The following is a 22,029-nucleotide window of genomic DNA, read 5'->3' as shown; positions in this document are numbered from 1 at the left end:
CATGTGTATGACACATTTTCCCAAAGGATATCAAGATATTTAGCAAAACCTAGGAGTAATGGCAAAATAGCATGATAATTGGTGTTAAATGGATCATTTGTAAAAGCATTCTACTACAGGAACTCATCTCTTTCCAACTTCATTTCTTTTTTCCCTACTCCCAAGTGATGCCAATTATCTATAAACCTGCATAATAATTTATTAAGTTTCACTTGTCTGCTTATTAACTCAGTCCATCATCTCTTTCCCAAACCTTTTATCATACAGTTATCTTACATTCAGCAACACTTTTAATTATAACATTAGTTTAGTCTGTGAATGGACACTTATCAATGTCCATTACTAAAGTGAAATCCAAATCCCATTTTGCCTTTGGAGGTCTTTTGAATGTGATTTTGTATCTCCTCCTCTTTGTGGGCTCTCAGAGAAAGTGGATTTTCCCCCTTCTTTGCTTTACATTGAAATCAAATTACTTTATAAATTACCATGAGTTTTCTAAAACGTTTGGGAGAATGTTTAGGGTCTTACATTGCAAAGGATCCTTTTTTCCTCATTCCTGTCATTTCTCTTATGGTTTGGCTTTGCCTACATCAAATAATATTCTGTGTTTATGGAATATCTTTCTTTTAGAGACTGTTATAAAGAAAAAGGGTTTAATTAGCCCTATTGGCCTCTTCATAGGTTTGTTCTTCAGGTAGATATTTTTAAAAAATTATTAGTTGATTTGTATTTGTGAAAATAAGTGACTTTCTATTTAGTCCATTATACACATAGTAACTGAAAAGTGGGAGAAAAGTAAAATTCACTAACCAAAGAATATGTGAACATTTACTCTGCAGTTGACCTATGACAACATAGCCTCATTGATGTACTTGAACCTTACCTGGATGATATACAAGTGGCCACTTTTTGTTTCTCAAAATTTATGGTATATATAGAGAATGGATGTTTTCTCTAAATGGCTGCACCGATTTCAAGGTCACAGTCTCATGCACCCCAAAAGTGCTTACCAAGCCTGATTTCAGGAACTATGCCCCATTGAATTCATATTTTCACTAATACTTCATAAATATATTTATTTTATTTAGGTTTGGAAGATAATGTAGTCACAATGTAAGTCTCTGTCAAATATTGTTAAATACCCATAGTAGCTTTGGATGCCATGCTAGGTGTGGTTATGTCATCAGAATACATGATGATGACATTTGAAACACCTATTCAGTACTGGCTATGTCCTGAAAGTATTCTCAGTCTTAAGATCAGATTGTGAGGAATTCCCTATATGCAAGTGAGGAAACCAACAGGAGAGAATGTGATGATTAGGATTAGGATGCCTCTTGTACTATTTCCTAGGGATGTTGTTACAAAGCACTAAAAATTGGGTGGCTTAACACCAATAATTATTATCTCATAGTTCTAGAGGTTAGTGGTCTGAAATCAAGATGTTGGCTGAGCTTCCTCTGAACCCTATAGGGATGAATCCCCCCTTCCTTCTTATAGCTTCTGTTTGTTTTTTCTGGTCAGCAATCCTGGGACTTCTTTGGCTTGTAAATATATTACTCCAAACTCAGTAATCACAATCGGGGTTTATGTATCCTTGAATCCTCCCAACCACTTAACCTAAAGCAATGTAGATGCTGCAGACATAATTATAGATTTGAATTGAATTGAATTATACTAGATTCTTACAGAGGAACAAAGCAGAGAAACAGCACCCTACCTAAGAGATTGAAATATGTCAACTGTATCTACTTTTTGGATGTATCTTTGGGCTATGTGTTCTTGATGCAACACTCTTGGAAAAAGTCTGGCAGAGTCTGTGATCAAGAGAAGGGAGTGATACTATACATTCTACACCGAACCCCAGGAAGATGCTGTATGTACATGTCCATGAGTCTAAGATAGCTAATGTGGCCCAACCTGGAAAAATCTTTAGTCATGATTTACTTAGAAATTTAGGTTAAGATGTTGTCTTAGCCTCAGTTCTTCTGCAAAACAGAATACCTATGTTTATGTGTATATATATAGCACACACACACACACACATATCTGTAGTGAGATAGGAAAAGGAACATATATTAGGTCATCAAATATGAAATACTGATTTCAAATCAAAAGTTTACTTTATAATGTCTAACTTTGATTAGCTTAATCAAAGTATATGCCTAAACTATTGACAGAGGTTTGCCATCTTAATGGTAGCTTGTTTACAGCATTAGTGAAAAAGTCTGAAGAACTAGTGGTGATGAAAGCCGAAATGCTGTTTCCACAACTTCTTGAGAATTGGATATTTTTCATGTAAGAAGTGGGTACAAGGCCTGGAAGAAGTGGTAGTCAGTTGGTACAGGTCTGATGAATATGGTGGATGACAGAGAGTTTCCAAGTCCAGATTCTATAGTCTCAGCAGCATTGTTTGTGCAATATATGGTCTTGCGTTGTCTTGCAAGACTGGCCTGTCTCTATTGACCAATCTTGGCTGTTTAAGTGCAAGCATCCCCATCACTTTGTTGCAGTAGGAATTTGCTGTAATCAATTGACCAGATTTTATGAAGCTGTCCTAGATAATACTAGTGCTGGACTACCAAATAGACACCATTGAGTCTTTTTGAAGAATATTAGGTTTTAGACTGTGTTTCACTCTTCATCTTTATCCTATCATTGTGCCAAAAGCTTATTATTGTTCAAAAGAATACATTTTTCATCCCCATAATGATACAGTTTAGAAACAGTTTGCCATGACAGCAAAGAAAGAGAAGCTTCCAGATGATTCCTCTTCTAACACTTGTTTAACTCATGCAAACTCATCTATCTAGTTTCTTCACCTTGTCAGTTTGTTTCAAATAGTCCAGTATTGTTGAAAAAGTAACATAAAATCTTGGTGCTAATTCATGTTGTAGGTTGAGATGGATTTGCTTTCACTGCAGCTTTCAGCTCATTATTATCCACTCGGTCTCAGGTCACCCATGTGGCTTATTTTCAAGATTAAAATCACCAGTATGGAACTTCTCAAACCATAAGTGTACTGTGAGTTCCATAGCCACATCTTTTACAATAGTTAGTTGATATTTTTAGCTATCTGCACCTTACTGGCTCCATAACAGAACTCGTATTTGAAAATAACACAAATTTTGGACTTATCAATGGATTCACAAAAGTTGTTCCATAAAATATATTGAAAGATAATCTAAAGCCAAAATGTGTTTTTGAAAGAACGAGTAGGTACCTTCACAATTAAAAAAAAAAAAAAAGCAAGAAGTGTCAAAGTGAAATGTCAGAGTTATTAACTCTCAGATTAGTACTTCGGAAAGCAGACATTTCAATTTCACAGTCTAATATGCATATAGAAGATATGACAATATGTGCATGTCTCTTATATAAAAAGGGATTAATAAATAATTGAATCACACAACTATTAAAAAGTCTGAGAAGTCCCATATCTTCCATCCCTAAGCTGGTGACTCAGGGGACCTGGTGGTGTAGTTCCAGACTGAGACTAAAAGGATAAGAACCAGGAGATGGAATGGTGTAAATTTCAGTCTGAGTTGAGATGTCTGTTCTAGGTCAAAAATACATACAGAGAGTGAATTCTCCCTTCTGTTTTTTTGTTCTATACAAGCCCTCAATGGATTACATAAAATCAACACATATTAGGGAGGACAATCTACTTTACACATTCTACTAATTCAAATGTTAGTTTCATCCAGAAACACTTTCACATAAACACTGAAAAATGATCCTTAAGCAAATATCTGGGCATTCCATAGCCCAGTCAAGTGGAACATAAAATTGCCATTACAAATGTTTTCCCTGAATTATTTAAAACATCATTTCTTTATATTCACATACTATTTTGGAGGCATGTTTCTCCTTCTGTTTTGGCACACTACTCTTAATTTCCTAGGTCAATTGTAGCAGATGATCATTGTGAGTGCAGGTGAGAGCAGAGGATGCTGTGTTGTCAAAACAGAAAGCAATTCCAATGGCAAAGAAGCATAATTTTTTCTAAATTATCTATATTGTTCAATGTGCCCTCTCCTACCTTTTTTCTCTCTTTATGTCCTCTAGTTTCCAAACTTGGCCTAGAACTTTATTTTAGAAATAAGTAAGTATTATAAACAACATATAATTGGAAAAATCCAGAAGGCTTTAAATTCAAACAAACCTCTCTTAGAATCCTAGATTTATTTTTCATAGCCTAAATTTTGAGGGCACAGCTTGACATCTGTGATTTAACAACTCTCACATGTAATGTGAAGAAATTAATACCTTTCTCAAGTGTTAAGCAATAAGCTAGGCTCAGAACCTGTAGCACAGCGATTATGGTGCCAGCCACATATACCAAGGGTGGTGGGTTCAAATTCAGCCCAGATTAGCTAAACAACAATGATAACTGCAACAATAACAACAACAACAACAACAACAACAAAGTCTTGTACCTTATACTTTAAATGGGTGAATTGTGGAATGTGTGAATTGTATCTGAATAAAAAGGTTAAAAAAAGAAATAAATTCAATAATAAAAATGAAATGTGTACAATATCACACAGCTAGTGTATGGAAAAGTTATAACTTGAAATAAGAAATTGGTTACTTGCTTACCTGTCCAAAATAAAGGCCAAACTACAGCCTTCAGGTCAAATCCAGTTGCTGTCTGCCTTTATAAATAAAGTTTTATTAGAACAAAGCCATGTTCATCTTACACAATGAATACTTACACTATTTTTACAATAGTAGAGTTGAATATTTGTGTTAGAGATAAAAACCTAAAGCATTTGCTATGAGCATACTTCATTTTATTGTGATTTGCTTTATATCACTTTGCAGATATTGTGTTGTTTACAAACTGAAAATTTGTGACAACTCTGTGCCAAGAAAGTTTATTTGTCTAATAGCACATACTTAGTTTGTGTCTATCTGTCCCATTTTGGTAATTCTTACAATATTAAAAAATTTTCATTATTATATCTGTATCAGTGATCTTTGACAGGCGATATTTGTGTTACTATTAGAATTGTTTGGGGGTGCCACATGTTATACCTATATAAGGTGTTTAATTTATAAATATTGTGTTTATTTTGACTGTTCCACTGACTAGCCCTTCTCCATCTATCTCATCTTTAGGCCTCCCTGTTCCCCGAGACACAACAATATTGAAATTAAGCCAGTTAATTACCCTACAATGGCCTCTAATTGTCCAAATGAAATGATGAGTTACATGTATCTCCTTTTAAATCAGAAACTAGAAATGAATCAGCTTAGTGAGAGAAGTATGTCAAAAGCCAGGACAAGTCAGGAGCTAGGCCTCTTGTGCCAAACAATTATCCATGTAGTGAATGCAGAGAAAACTTCTCGAAGGAAATTAAAAGCACTATTTCAATGAATACATGAATGATAAGAAAGCAAAAACAGCCTTATTGCTGATATGGAGAAAGTTTGAGTTATCTGGAAAGGAGATTAAAATAGTCACAACATTCCCTTAAGCCAAAGTCAAATCCAGAGCAATACCTGAGCTGTCTTCAATTCTATGCAGGCTGAGAAAGGTTTTGAAGCTAGCAGAGGTTGGGTTTCATGAGGTTTACGGAAAGGTCATCTTAACAACATGAAACTGCAAGGTGAAGAAGCAATTGCTGATGCAGAACCTGTAGCAAGTTATCCAAAAGATCTAGCTAAGATAATTGATGAAGGCAGCTGCACTAAACAAAACCAAACAATTGATTCTTGGCGTAGAATAAACAACTTTCTAGTGGAGAAGAAGATGCCTTCTAGGACTTGTATAGCCAACAGGGAGAAGTCAAAGGGTGACTTTAGGTTGAAGCTGATGCTAATTTACCACTTCTGAAAATCCGTGCGCCCTTAAGAATATTAATAAATCTACTTTGCCTGTGCCCTATAAATGGAACCACAGAGCTTGAATGACAACACATCTGTTTACAGCATAGTCTACTGAATATTTTAAGCCCATTGTAAAGACCTACTGCTCAGAAGTAAGAATTTTATTAAAATATTATTACTCAATGACAATATACCTGGTCACTTAAGAGTTCTGATAAAGTTGTACAAAGGGATTGATATTGTTTTTAACACAATATCCATTCTGCATCCCATGCATCAAGGAAAAATTTTGCCTTTCAAGTTTTGTAGTTTAAAAAGAAAATTCATTACTCTATAGCTGCCGTAGATAGTGATTCTTAAGATGGATCTGGGCAAAGTAAACTGAAAATCTTCTTAAAAGAATTCACAATTCTAGATGCCATTAAAAATATTTTTGATTAATAGGAGGAGGTCAAAATATCAATATTAACAGCTGTTAGAAAGTGGTTCTTCTAACCCTTTGAGGTGTTCGAGATATCAGTGGAGGAAGTAACTGCAGATGTGGAAATAAAAAGAGGACTCGAATTAAAAGCAGAGTCTTCTAATTTTCCTCCAATCAAAAGTGAAGATCTGACTGAATTGAAATGTGAAAATAGAACTAATGAATATGGAGTTGTTTCTTATGGATGAACAAAGAGAGTGGTTTCTTTTTTTTTTTTTTTTTTTGAGAGTGGTTTCTTGAGATGAAATCCACTCCTGGTGAAGATGCTATGAACATTGTTGAAATGACTAGAAAGGATTTAGAAGTTCCATAAACCTAGTTGATAAACCAATGGCAGGGTTTAAAAAGTTAATCCACAAGGAAAAGTTCATTGATATCTTATTTTAAGAAATTGTCAAACCAACTTAACCTTAGCAGCCACCACCACCTGATCAACCGCAAAAATTAACATTGAGGCAAGGCCCTCTGCCAGCAAAAAAGCTATGGTTCAGTGAAGGTTCAGATGATTGCTAGCATTTTTTAGGAATAAAGATTTTTTTTTTTTAATGAAAGACAAAACAGACGTGGGAATAAATATTTTTTAACTAAGGCATCTGCATTGTTTTAAGATATAATGTCATTTCATACTTAATAGTCTACAATATAGAAGCCCCAGTGGCCTAATGGATAAGGCATTGGCCTCCTAAGCCAGGGATAGTGGGTTCAAGTCCCATCTGGGGTGGAGGAAAATTTGGGGGTGGCACCTGTCCCTCAGTGAGTAGGGCACTGGCCCCATATACCAAGGGTGGTGAGTTCAAACCCAGCCCCAGTTGAACTGAAACAAAAAAAATAGCCAGGCGTTGTGGTAGGCACCCATAGTCCCAGCTACTGGGGAGGCTGAGGCAAGAGAATCACCTAAGCCCAGGAACTGGAGGTTGCTGTGAGTTGTGTCGCCACAGCACTCTACTGAGGGCAATAAAGTGAGACTATCTCTACAAAAAAATAGTCTACAATATACTATAAACATAACTGTCATGAACCAGGACACCAAAAAATTTGTGTGACTCACTTTTTTGTATATTTGCTTTATTGCAATATTAGCTTTATTGCCGTGGTCTGGAATTGAACTCATGATATCTCCAACTTATGCTTGTACTTATTTTATTGCACAACAAATTTTCCAGCTTTTGTTCTAAAACATCACAGTGCCCTGTTGGAGTTATTTGTAATAGTGTTTGCGATATGGAAAAAAAAAAATACACAGCTCCAAAGCCAAATAAAAATAAAAAGCAGATTAAAAAGTCTACTTATTCACTTATTCACTGTCTATATAGTAACTGGAAATCACATTTGGCAGCCATTCAAGTAAATAGTACTATTAGACACATGCCATTTTTTAGGAGTTACATATTCTAATAAAATTACTTTAATGTATCCCTACTAGTGTATACTATATTTGTGTGTTATGACACACTATCTAATAATAATATAAATAATAATAGCTATATCATTATTAACAAGTTGTCATTCTTAGTTTGACAGAGATTGTTCTGTCAGGGACAGATGGACACCATTATTCAGCTACTCAATTGCTCATTTTTATACCATGTCTTAGAAATGTAGCAGCCTGTGTAGAACAGGGTATTTCTAGTACAGCCACGTATGATTTGACTGCCTTCTAGTAATCTGAGCATTGTGTCTCACCAAAAACATTTCAAAAAAAATGAGCCACCTGTGGACTTTCAGAAGGTTGTTTACTTTTTTTAAAGCTAATGTATTGTATACTGCTCACATAAATACTTTCCAACAGATATAGTATATCAGAATTAGGAAATTAAGGCTATCTCTTTAGACAAAACCTCACTGGGAAAAGAAAAGAAAAAGAAAAATCTGTGCTGAAGTCCTGCAAAAGATAGAAGAAGTCCTGTCAGATGGATTATTCAATATGAAAATGCAAAATAATAAAATATAAATATAAAAAGTTAAACTTAATGTGTATCTACAAATTTACAACTGAATTTCATATAAGTGAAAAATCAGCAAGATTTAATGATTTTCCACATTGTATACTGAGAAAATAGTATTTTGTTTCTCTTGAATAATTCACCAATTCAAATCCTAACTCATATATATGTGCATATTTATATATGTGCCTGAGTATTCTGGTAGCAAAGGTCAAAAGGACAAGGTAGCCATGAGTTATAATGGGATGGAGAATTTGGGCAGAATATGGACCTAAATTACTGTGTTACATTACCTTGTTGAAATCTTATTGCTAAAATTTTGCACTGCTAGGCAGTAAACTAGGGGAAAAAAAAAGAAATTGAGAAAGTGTTAATTTTTAAGCAAGTTTGACAAAGATTGAGTTTCATATGACAAATATTGTCAGCAGGACAGGATTCTGTCAGTGGAAGAAGTTTAAACATTAACAATTTCTGTCAGGCTGTTGACACAATCATGGCAGACATTTCCCAAGATGCCGAGATGACTGCTGGCATTTGTCAACAATCCTGTCACAGTGACAGCAATAAGACCATGTCTGGAAATGTGACAGTTTTGGCTTTGTGCTCCCCTGAGCAATAGCCCAGGTGTTCAGAGAAAGTGTGGGAAAACCCATATTTCTGCATTGTCATTCGAACACAGAAAACACAGGAGGAAAATGAGCTGTCACTCCAATTCCCATGATGCCTTGCTGCTTAGCATAACTCTACAGTGCGGCCCTGGGTCCACTGGTCCATACTCTGACAGATAATTAAGAAAGCAGCAGCTTTTTCTAGACGGCTCTTCCTCCTGATTTGCATTTTAGCCAGAGGCGACCAGTTATAAAAAAAACATGATGGAAAGATGGTAAGAAGCCAATTAGATGGATGGATGGCTGACTGACAGCTCTCTGGTATTACGACTCCAGATTTCAGACTACATAGCCTGGCAGTTTTCTACAAGAACCAACTTTTTTGCAGGTTGGTAAAGCTGTTAAATGTGGGACTATATATAGCGCTATATAATTTTTGCAAAGTTGTACATTTTCCTTAAATAAGCATGTATTCTTTTCAATCAGGGTTTGCATTAAACAAGTTTTCACAATTTAATCACAACTTGCATCACTAAATTTAGCAATATTAAAATTCTAGACAACTTGTAGGCACATTAGCTGTGCCAGTAGAGAAGTGATTAAAAAGCTGAGAACCACATTGAGCCAGCAGAGATAAAGCGAGCTAATAATTAGAATGTCTGTGCAGACACGGCTTTAGAACTTTGAATTGTACACTGTTTGGTTTTAAGCCACTGAAAGCATAAACTCCAAATTTCCCTTCATCCTTACACCCCACAAACATAGATTTGTTATTGTCCTTTTGCAAGTTCTAATATATGCTCCTGTGTCTGTTAATTCAGCTAATTGTGAAATTAAAAAAAATAATAAACTGTTAGTCTCAAGCTTGCAGTTTGGCCGTGATATTTTATAGCTTCCAGCCAATAGGCGTAAACTCGTCGTAATACTTTCCAATTTGGAACCGTCACCAGTGTTTCCTGGGTGCTGCATGCTGTGTGTATTATATATATGTATATATGTACAACACAGAGATACACATATTTTTTTAAAAGCAAACTATTTGCTATTAGAGTTACGTGACTTCATCTGTACTTTGCACTGAGAGGCTTTTTTTTTTCATTGCAGTGAGAGCTCAGATTTGCTTCTGATCTGGAAATACTGTTGATGGGCAATTATTTCACAGTAAATTCAGGTAGTAGGGAATTATCAGAGTATTTTCTTAATGTGGGTAATAACTCTTCTACAATCTGAGGGTGAGTGTTAGTCCAACGGGGTATCCTAATCCTTTCAGTTGCTTAATATCAAACAACGTATATTTTGAAGTTCCACATTCAGCACTCAGCCTACACTGATGGCAGAATCCACAATGCACGCAAACACGATGAGACTGTTTGATCACATGTAGTAACCCTTTCTTTTTTGTTTCTTTTTCAACTGTACCAGTATTTGTCATTTTCCTGCTGCTTTTCATCGTGCTGTTGGAATAAGATATACTGAGTATGTTAATGTCAATTCTAAAAAAAAAAATCCTACCTGCGCATAGTTGGAAAAGTAAACAGAAGTTCAAAGGAGAAGAGTATCTATATCTAAATTAGAAGGAATAATTTTGTTTCCACTAGAAACAAGTAAGAGTTTTTCCTGTAGAGATAGTATCATAGAAGTAAAAATAGGTGTCTTCCGGAAGAGTTTTTATAACTTTTTAAAGATATTTGTTTCTCGTCAAGAATGGAAGATCTTGCTTAATTCAAATATGCTTTCACTATTAAATATTTAAGTTTCTTCCTAATTTGCCATTTTAGTGGGAGAAAAGCTAAGTCTGAGGAGCCCTAATGGAGTGATTTTTCTAGTCAGGAAAGCAAAATGCTTTACAACATTTCCTTCTTGCTGGGATATTTGTGCTCAGAGTCTGTTTGGGACTTTTTTCCCCATCACGTCCTGAGCTTTCTCTAGTCACTCAGACGTTTTATTGAAAAGTATTTCACTTTTGGATTCTCTTACTCACGGCACAGTGTTAAAGTATTGTTTTTTCACAAGGTCTAGAGGAAGTGATGAGCCTTTTCAAAATCATTAGAATTGCAATTTGAGGAATAATTTATCTTAGACAGATGTTACTATAATAACGCCTCTTATTTTTAATTACTTTTGTTTCTAAAGTGTGTACTAAAAAACAATTTCTGTAAAAGAAAAATCTAAAGTGTGATGTTGGTTGAAGTAAGTTCTAGTAACACTAATTTTTGAAATAGACACATTATATCACTGTAGGGTCAAGGGACATATTTCTAAAAAATAAAAAAAATGTGTAATCATCAAAACAAAAACACATCTCATCATAAAACTCAGAGGGTTGTGCCTGGAAAATGTAACAAAATTCTCTGGAGTTTACAATCTCCGTTTCATCTTTTCAGTATTAAACTCTATGATTTGAGTGGCTAGAATATGAGCTTACACAGCAAAGAGAAAGATACAGACACATTTCTTAAAAATTATATTTTTTTCAGTGTATCTCTATTTCTAATTGAATATTTGGCACTTGATTTGCTTTGTCATGTTAAAACGGAATGCTTTTTGAGACACATTTGGGAAATCATTTTTTTTCTTCAGTGCATTTTATGCTAACTGAAAAGTAAAGGAAAGGAAAACTTAGGTAAAAGATACTGAAGCTATCAGTGTGAAAGGTATTTTTCTGGGGTTTTTCCAAATAGTTTTATAGAAATACATAGATCATGTTAGAAAAAATTGTTACAATCCTAGGTGAATTTTTTGTTTAATATTTATGGATGTGTTGTGTAAAATAGCAGTTGACCCCAAACATCTTTTACTATCTTTTAAAACATATCATCAAAGAATAGTGTTGTTAAGGAACATTTAAAGCCATGTCCTTAAGAAATAATGACGCCTGTGTTAATTGCTCTTCAGCACCTCATAAGGTTTTATAACTTCCTAATACTCCGATGGCATTATAAACCACTAGCTGTAACTTATAACGCACCAGTAATATATTTGCCTTCTTTACGTAGTAAGCTTAGAGGACTTTCCAGAAGCCAATAGATTGTGTAAAATCTGTTCATTTTCCCTGATTTGTAATGGAGTCTGCCAGTTTGTTTCTATGTATTATTTGGAGACAGAGAATAAAGAGAAAAGAGTGTGAACTGTATCAGAGACATTGATAAAGAGATACTGTGAAGAAACTAGTAACAACTCTTCATTGTACAAAGCAGTATTTTTACAAATTTTTCAGACTTCCATTAAAATGAATGGTTTGAATTATATACGAAAGTCTACCAAGACCAAGGCATAGGTACAATGTAGAACCTATAACCGTCTTAAATACTAGAGAGGTATGTAGATTCCAACAGTAAAACAAATGCTTTTCTTTTTCCCTCTTTACATTCTAATAGCCATTCTCTTCAACTTTTGTTCAAACTCATCTGCCTTTTGTGTGTGATAGTTAAATGTAAACTCTGTACAGGTAGGGGCTGCCTCTCTCTTGTCTTTTTATTCTTGCACCCAAAATGCCAATTTATAGTGGAAACTTAATAAATAGGGTTTGAATTTCAGGCAGACTTTCAGCTGACTTTGTAACCGTAAGTTCTCATACCTGAAGCAAGTGAACTGCTCAATTGGTTGTTAGTTCCCTAAGCCCATGTTGTGACTGGGCCATCCAGTTTTGCTGTATTTCTCAAGCAGAAACTAAGTTACGGTTTGTGCCTTGGCTGTGAGATGGGATGAGCAGTGATGGGTAGAGCAAGGTATGTCCTCCTCATTGTCCTCAGTCACGCTCTTATTATAATCTGTTGTCAAAGACCCACTGTTAAGCATTTGTTCATAAGGAACACCTCCTACATCTCTGACAGGTTAACCACTCGACAGGTTAATAATAAGGCAATATTGCCTTACAAAAGGAAACCCATTCTTTGCCTGCAGATAAATGTGGTAGAATATTGGCAATTTCTTACTATCTCATCCAAGTCTGTTAATTCAAGCATTCAAAATATCCTTGAGAAGCAAATATTTTATTAGTTTGTAGTTTTATTTTGTTTTCAGAGACAGGATCTCATTGTGTCACCCAGGATTTGTGAGTTAGGATGATAACTGTAATAACAAAATGGAGTTGGAAATGTTTGGAGACAGAGCAGTGTGGGTCCAGTGTGCAGGAGCATAATCATTAGCTTATGGGAGCCTGGGACTCCAGGTCTCAAGCATCCTCCTGCCTTAGCCTCCCAAGTAGCTGGGATTAATGGCTGAGAGGTAAATATTTTAATTCTCACTTTGCATATTTGACACCCAAGAAGTTAAGTAAGTTTCCCTCAGAGTAATATCTAGTCTGTAGCAAAATAAAATTTGAGCTAAGTTCTCTCTTATTTCAAATTCTTGTTCCTTTCATTACGCCTTTCTAAAACAAACAACAATTATCATAAATATTAGCATAACAGCAGGTTCCAATTTTTAATGCAAGCATTTCTAGAGAAAAGATCTTATGAATAAGAAACGAGTAGTGTTGTGTACCTTTGTACCTTAATACCAACACTATTTATTTTAGTGATGTTATTCTCATGTTATCAATATGAAATAGAAATTTCCTTAAAATCCACAGTAAAATTCAATTTACTAGATAGGAAAAATAACTGGACACTAATCCTGTTTATAAGCCAAATTTAGGGAGGCAGAAGAAACTTAATAGGATAAAATAAAGCTCTTGTTGGTTTTTGCATCTCTAAATCTATTGGGAAAAGATACAAATAACTCAAATACAATACTTGATACATACCTTATAAAGATGTAATATTCCATGGGGATTGAGTCCAGTGATAGCACTGGGAAAATTAAGAAGGTTCATTTGTATTCAATTTTATTAAGTAAGTAGTGTACAGTTACAATGAATGGGATGGGAAAGAGGACACTTAGAAATACAGTACAAGCCTGAATATGTAAGAACAAGGGTGTCAGATTATCGCTTACATTGAACAATGCATAGAGCAGATTCTGGGAGGAAGGTTTGTAGAAGCATGAGTATGTTGGGAAATAATCATGGAAAATCAGCCTAGGGTAAAATAAAGAAGATACTTTCTTACTACACTAAGAAGCTTACAGTTTCTTCTATAGTTAATGGGAAGTCATCTCTGAGCCTTTCTAGAATGTGATTGGATTTGTGCATTAGGACAAGAACTCTAACAGCAAAATGGAGCTAGGTTGGAAAGTAAAAAGTTTGGAGACAGAGAGAGCAGTGTGGGCCCTGTTTGAGTGACAGGGATGATGAGCAACTGATCTGAGACCATGACAGTAGATTATAGGGATAAATGTTTCATTACAGCCAGGTCTGGTTGGTGACATATCAAAACATCTCACTCCTTTGCAATTTCTTCTGGTTATATAACAATGATAACTGCTTTACTTTCATGAGATTTAGCCCCTAAATCTGCTAGTAATTGCTCAATTGGATTGTTAGGCATAGTTCTCTGCCACCCAGGAAGAGACGGAGCAAGAGAAGAAGACATTTTAAGTATTTTCTTCTTGGGAAAAAATTCATTATATTAATTTTTTTCTATTTTTATTTTTTCAACAGAAAGTCATACATATGCTATTTGAGAGTTCACAGCTAGCCCCTCACTACTCGAATGGTGGGTGTTATTTCCAGACTGCAGAGATGCACAAGAATTGACTTGAGAAGCAAGGAGATTATTCATGCTTCTGTAGTCTGTTGCCTCTCTGGGAACTCTGAATCAGTGCAGGGTGAGAGCCAGTTAGCACGACTGAGGTTAGGGCAAATGAGCTGTTCACTGGAAGATGAAGAATTAAAATGTGATTATTATTCAAATTGGAATATAAAGTAAAGAATGCAATCTAGGGAAGAAGTGGAAGCAGATAATAGAACTAAAGATTTACCTACTGAATCACTTGCTAAGTTGCATCTCATCCTTGAAATGCTAAAGACGAGACGATATGCTTTCACTAGAAGAAATGGCTTAAGGGATTTATATGCCACCTCTATTTTGCTCTTGCATATATGCTAAAATATGCATTCTTAAACTCTCCGAATGTCTACTAAATACACTGGATATATAGATTAAATCACATAAATTATGGAATAGTGCACTAAAATGAAAAATCTATGTATGAATCAAAAAATCATTTCTAAATAACAGCCAGTGGCTCAGTGATTATGAAGAAGATAAATAATGGACCAAAATTCTAGTTATGAATACAGGAATTTAGATCACAGCTTTAGATCACATAAGAGCCACATATTATGTAATTTACCTACAATATTTTTAAAATATGTTCTTAATATTTAAGAGCATGATTTCTTTATTGAATAATAATTTATTCTATGGCTAATTAAAAAAAATTTAGTCATAAGTGTGTTTCCTTTAACTTGTTCTTGAGGACGTTACTGCTTATGTAAAAGGCTATTGATTTAAGTTCATGTAGTCCTAGTTACATGAACCATTTTCTGTATTTGTCCTAGAGTGTGAGTACACATTCATTTATCCTGGTTTGCCTCCCTCTTTAAAAATGGCTTTGAAGTTCAATAACTTACTATCAACAATTACTAGAACAGGTAACATACCATGGAAACTCAAATGAATCTTGGAGAATTCTTTCTGAAATAGTTTAACATCCCCCAAATACATGCCTTCTCTCATTTTGCTTTAGCTTCTTTTCACTTCCAGATATCTGAGTCAGAGCAGTAAAACTGAGGCCGCCATGCACATGCTGAACTGTGCTGGGCTTCAGGGGAGAACTTCTAAACTACCTTTATTCTAAACAGCATGATAACTATTATTTGGGCTCAGTCTCCGTTAGCTGTCTTTCTGCTCTCATAAAAGACTGAAGTTTTCCAGAGATGGTAGGAAAGCTTGGCCACCTCATAAATACTTCCCAAAGCCACCCATCCCCCCTGTTCTGTTTCCTTTTTCTCTCTCTTTTTCCCTCTGTGTTGTCATCTGCCTTCAAATGTGAAACTTAAAGACTAAAATTAGCAAATATATGCATTGATAGAAGTTTGCCAAAATATTTTTTATCTTCTATTTTACTATTATGAAGGATAATACAATTTCATACCTTTAAATCAATGTGAAATGACAAGTGTATTTAATTTTATAAAGAAAATAATGCTTATATTGATTATGTGGATCATACACTATATAATCCATAATAGATTGTAGACTATAAAAAGGAGTGTAAACTATTTCATTAATTTTCTGAAATGTTTTAACTTGAAAGTATGAGAATTGCACCCCAAAATATGAAGTCTTAAAAGTCTTAAAGTAATTAATTAATGTATTTGATACTTTGGTGTTGTTTGAAATTATCCTTAGGTGACTCCACAATGTTAACTGCTATACACTCTTTTGTATATGATATAAAAGACCTTGAACTTGCTTTCATGATACCTGTGTGGAGCCAGCTCTCTTTAAGATGTCTAAAATATCATTTTTTTCCCACACATCATTTAATTTTCCATATCATGAGTATACTACAACATTGTAGTATTTATCAAACCTGAACAGGATCTTTACCCCTTTTTAAAAATAACTAGTTCTCTTAAATGTTTAATTTTAACAAAAACCATTTTATCTTATTTAATACATACCAATGAACCTGGTGCAAATTCTTTATGATCAGCAATATTATATAATTCCAAACAAGCCAAACAAATGTATAAATGTTGAGTGCAATTAAATTTACAAATTAAAAAACAGAAATAAGACAATTTATCTTACATAATTGAAGAACTCATTCTCTTGTAAAGAAAATTGCTGTGAGCAATAGGCACATAACATGCTATCGCCTACAATTGACACTGAACCCTGTGCAAGGACGAAATCGTCCCATCACTTTCTCTTTTCCAATTACTTAAAAACAACAACAAACAGCCCTTAGTTCATCCAATGTTGGATCTCAACATTATTTCACCTTTATTTATTATAACATATCATTTGTGTATTAAAAACCTTCTCGCCTGTCCTTTTCTCATTAGCTCAAGGTCATTGAAAAAACATTGCTTTCCTCTTTGTGATCACAAGCACAAATGCAAGCCCAGATAGTGAACTTGCAATTGCACGGCAGTCGTAAAGTAAGAAGAGCCCATTGAAATGGTCAAAAATATCAAACGTTTCTTAGATTATCATTAAAAATCCACACAGTATGAAAATTCATGTAGATTACTCCCAACTCTTAGGACATTTTAACAACCTCAGAGATAATCTATACTCTTTTTCCAGGAGTGCTAAAGAAGGTACAGCTGTGGACGCTTAGAAAATTATTCTTTTTTTAATATTCATATTTTTCTTCAACATGTTTAGGAGGTAAGACAGTTATTTGATAAATAATAAAACATATAATTATAAACATAACCAAAATGTGTAATTTAGGAAACAAAATATTAAATGATTTATCATCATTATTTTCCTGCATCTTCCTAATTCTGCAATAGATAGCATGAATTCTCTACTCTGAAGTTAGCTTTAATGAAATTACAGGAACTTCTAAATGATTGCACTTGTAGGGGTCAAGGGGAAATTACCCTTTACCTTCTGCAAGTTTGCTGAAAATCAGAGGACAAGAGACAGATTAAAAGGAGAAAAGGCCCACCAATGCATTTTACATGACACGTGAGCCCTCAGATGTGTACTCAAAGACACAGGGTAAACTAGGTTCAACGAAGTATGAACTGTGTAAACACATGATTGGACAAAAAGGACCCATGTCATGGTAATAGATTTGAGTGGAGAAACCCAGAACGGCCTGTCTGTTTAGATTCTTCTTGGCTTCTCAGTGCGGCGTTCTTTCCTTTTGGAAATAAGGCAGCACTGTCTACGAACCAAAATGTGTGTACCCTGTTAATAGTCTGAAAATTAAAAAGATAAAATAAAATGAAATAGGGGTCAATAGTCAAATGAGAAGATTAGATAATATTTTTTCATGGCCGGATTTTAGACAGAAAAGTGGCAGAGGACGTTAGATTCTATTTTTAGGTTTTAAGGCTGGTTTTGGGGAGAAAGGGTTCTGGTTTCTATAGCGTGCCTTGGAGAAGAGAAATAGTGAGGGTCAAGAAGGCAGGAGAAGTTCGAAGAAAAATTTTTCTACTGAGGCTGCTTCTTAGGCTTAAGTTTTGTTTTCTGAGCCCCAACACACTCCCTAATAGAATTTGCTCTCAGTAACAAGAGGTATAGTATGTAAAACCAGCACACTATACCACATAAATACATTAGTGTACACAGATATGATTTAATAAAAACAATAACAAGAGGTATTTATTAATAGACATGAACTTTTAGGCTGCCTAGAATTAATAAGAGCAAACCAGGATCTCCTAAACCTATTCTACCAGTGTCTCAGAACAAAACCATAGGATTTCAATTTCTAGGTGAGAAGTGGAGCATATCTACTTCCACAATTTACAGCAGAGCAAGCTTTCCTTGAGTTAATGTTGTGATGCAGCTAATAGAAAAATTAAGGGAAGCTCAATATGATTTTCACGATGGAGCACACCCCTCTCTGATCCTACAGGCCTCCTTGCCATTCCAGCCTCAAGGCCTTTGCACCTGCTTTTAACAACCCCCCACCCCCACCCCCAGAAGGTTTTTCCCCTAAATATCCACCTAGATCACCTCTTATGATGTTGCTTTCTCAATCTGTTAGCTCCTCAGGGCCATGTGGTACCATAGACATGTCTAAACATTCTAGATGAAAGACGTGAGTGGAGCTGCCTTATAGCTGGTGAATGAAGATCCCATAAATGCTAAGTAACTGTTCTCCCATCCAAGGCTGGTTCAGCATGTACGTCTGCCAGGGCCCTTTTGGAAACCATGCTCAGAGTTATGTATAGTGTCATGTGGAGAATGCCTTTATGGTTTCAGATTTCTTAACAACGAATAAAGCAAAATGTTTCAGAGTCTTATCTCCTAAACTCCCACACCAAATTCAAGTTCCAACAATTTCAGGTTTTTGTGAAACTTGAATTACAGCATTCACGTGAGCCCCAGTCTTGGGTAAAACCTCCATCTTCTAAAATTCACTCAGAAGATCATACCCTTGCAGAAGTTTTAAAACAGATGGCATTTGCTGTTTTCCCCTTAGGTAAAATATTACATCCACTAAGGGCTCTGCCTTAAACTAAGTACTGTACACTCCTGATAGAGATTGCCGTGGTATCCAGTGCCCCAAAGGGAGTTTGTTCTTTTTATTTTTTCATCAAGAGGAGTCAGGTTACTTACAACTCACAGGCCACAATAATGTGTGAGGAGAAGACAATTGAGAGTGGTGAGAGGCACTGTATTCCTTCCTGGTTGCTAATATTATCGCAGGCTCTTTGCTGAAGCAAAGCCCCAAGGACAAAGCGGTAGTGTCAGCAGTAAGCAGAAGGGTTGTAACACAGACAGCAGGACTGGGAGGCTCAGGAGCTTTTAAGCAGAGAGCTCTTGCAAGAATTTCTTTTCATACTTTTAGACAAACACTGGAGAGGGTACCAGCGCTTAGATAGGTAGTTTGGGTTTGAGATAAAAGTCATCCTATTAAGAATATTTGGGCTCCAGCCTGGATCACAGAGACTCCTCCGAGTGGCAAAAGAGGATCACACATAAATCTTAATTGGATGACCCGACTCGACAAGGAGAAATCCAGAGTTGTAAAAGCTCAGAGAAATAAGAAAGAAAAGGGCCAAGGAGGCATTGAAATATGAAGATAAAATCGATATGGAATTGCCTAGGAAATCAATAAAAGAGATAAAGGACGTGCAGGGGATGTGAAGTATGTGTTCTGTCTCCTGTACAAGTGAGAAATCTGGCAGCGTGTTTTGAACATGCTCAATCCTGTAATTAAAGCTCAAGGGAGAGTGGCAAAAAGGGAATCTTAATAATCAAGTGAAGAGCTGCCCTGGAAATCAGTGATTCCTTGTCAGGAAAACAGTTTCATAGGCAAGTCTTCAGTTAAATACACACTCAAGTGTGTAGCCGGGAGATTGACTGATAACCGTGATTCTGTATTTAGAGCCTGGGCCTTGATTTTAGAATCATTACCTAGTAAAAGCATCTATCGCTCAACAGGCCAAAGTAACGTGCTCATACCGTTACCAGAGCCTGATAATCACATTACTCAAGGTATACTTCAAAGAAAGAGATTATCTCCTTTCCAATGCCCGGGATATCTGCAAAGGAACAGAATCCCCCCCCACCCAGCCGCGCTAACAGTCAGTTGCTCAGGGTTAGATGAATTTATAGAAAGGTAAGGACAGGTGTTTATATTTACCCTCTCACAAACCAGATACAAATAAAGCAATCAGGAAAAAAAGCTTTAAGACATCCTAAAAATTACAAGCAAACAATTCCTTTTGGATACAGAAGGCTAATATACAGAAGAATCACATTTGAGCTTGTGAAAAGAATATTGGAAAATTACCTGCTTAAAAAATGTGAAGGTCTTTTTTATTACTCCTTCCTCATCTAAGTAGCAGTAAAGGACTTCGCAATTCCCAGGCAAACCATATTGTCACAATCTTTGTGAAAGTCATTGCTTCTCAAAATGTCCCCAGAGGTTCCTTCCACAAAGACTGCAGCGTAAGTAACGGTTCTGTTCCTGGGTTTGTCCAGATGATGTGGACATGGTTGGTCATGTCCAGATGATCAACACTAGGACTGATTTTGATAAAATTACTGAATTTTTAAAGAAAGGGAGAAAATATCTTTGATTTAAAAAAAACCCTGTTTCTTCATTTCTTAAATAAATTTGTCAGAACTTAGAGATTTAAAAGATGTTTCCTTCAAAGGTCTTTCAAAGGCGATTTGTAACAACAACAAAAAGCTACTACTGTGCCAGTTACTTCTGCATATCCTCAAATTGCCAATGTTTTCCAAAGATGATATCTTTACGTTTGAAAACAAGCAGAAGCTATGAAATGTAAAATTTTAAGTGTGGGAAAGTCTAGAAATGGTACATAAGTTATCATTTAGTTTTTCACTTATTAAAGTCCCACATTAAAATAGAGAAAGTAGTTAGTAAAATTAAAAAAAAAACCACAGAGGATTATCACTAGAGGTAACAAGCTGTCTTCATGAACCTTCAAAACACAAGTACAGAAGAGAGGAATCACTAACAGCCACAACACATCCCTGGCTTCATATCCACGTCTGTGCCGGGAGCAGCAGAGGGAAGCAACAGGTATCTGAAAATGCTAAGAAGGATCTCCAAATAAACAACAGATACTTGCTGAGTAACATAGTGGGTCACTGTGAGTATAGAATCTGGCTCTAGGAGAGGTTTTTACCTTCTCTATTGGTGGGCCAATGCAGGGCCGTCCTGGGGAGGAGACTTTAAGGTTGCTGGAAGAGCAGGTCCACGGTGAGCTGTAGAGATGACGCCTCCAAAGTGGGGCCCTAAGTGGAGGAACACACACTGAAGGTCATTAAAATCACGGGAAGGCAAAGATTAAAGAGAGAGAACGTCGGCGTAAGTGTGGGGAAGATAAACAGCCAGAATATCTTTAAAAGCAGTGGGCCGCGTTTTTGAGCACTACATTGAAAATAATAGAAAAGAGAGCTTCATGAAATTAGAAAAGGTTCCCTGGAACCCATTACCTTCTAGTCTTCTCATTTCAAAACCAAAAGGGTAATAATAATAAACACGAGCAACAAAAATTATTGAGATCAAATGCCTTGCTTAGCTGTTACAAGATGGGAAAATAATAATAAAGAGCTGGAGAGCTTTGCTAAAATCAGTTCATCACGTAAGGAATCCCGAAAGGTCTGGAAAATGTTCAACAATGAGGTGACCAAAATTATGGAACATTAGAAATTAAAAAAGGCATTTCACAAAAAGATGATTAAAGCAGAAGGATCACAAGAATGACTAAACGTTATAGATAATGTCTTCAGAAAATAGGAGATAAAAAGGGGGGGAATTTTTAAATTATGTAGAAATAGAAAATGTTTTTGGAAAAATAGTTGATATATATTAAACCTAAGAAAATAATATCCAACATAGGGGTAATGGGAAAACCAAAGCACAAAAGAGGACCAGCACTGGAATGCACAATTTAGTGGGAAAAAGGAAAGAAAATAAATTGTAGATTCAAAAGTACACTTATACTGAAAAGAATGTCATGTCCAGATGATCAACACTGGGATCAATTTTGATAAAATCACTGAATTTTAAAGGAAGGGAGAAAATGTCTTTGGCTACTTTGACA

General features: G+C 35.5%; 1 non-coding gene across 1 annotated transcript; it reads left to right on the top strand.

Annotated features, from left to right (window-relative positions):
* Positions 1-6,961: 6,961 nt before the first annotated feature.
* Positions 6,962-7,034, top strand: TRNAR-CCU. The gene has a single exon. It is a non-coding gene; the product is annotated as a tRNA-Arg (tRNA).
* Positions 7,035-22,029: the final 14,995 nt, after the last annotated feature.

Source organism: Otolemur garnettii, unplaced genomic scaffold, assembly GCF_000181295.1.
Source record: "Otolemur garnettii isolate 467f Iridium unplaced genomic scaffold, OtoGar3 scaffold00269, whole genome shotgun sequence".
Taxonomy (NCBI): Eukaryota; Metazoa; Chordata; class Mammalia; order Primates; family Galagidae; genus Otolemur; species Otolemur garnettii.
This window is presented reverse-complemented; position numbering and strand designations above follow the sequence as displayed.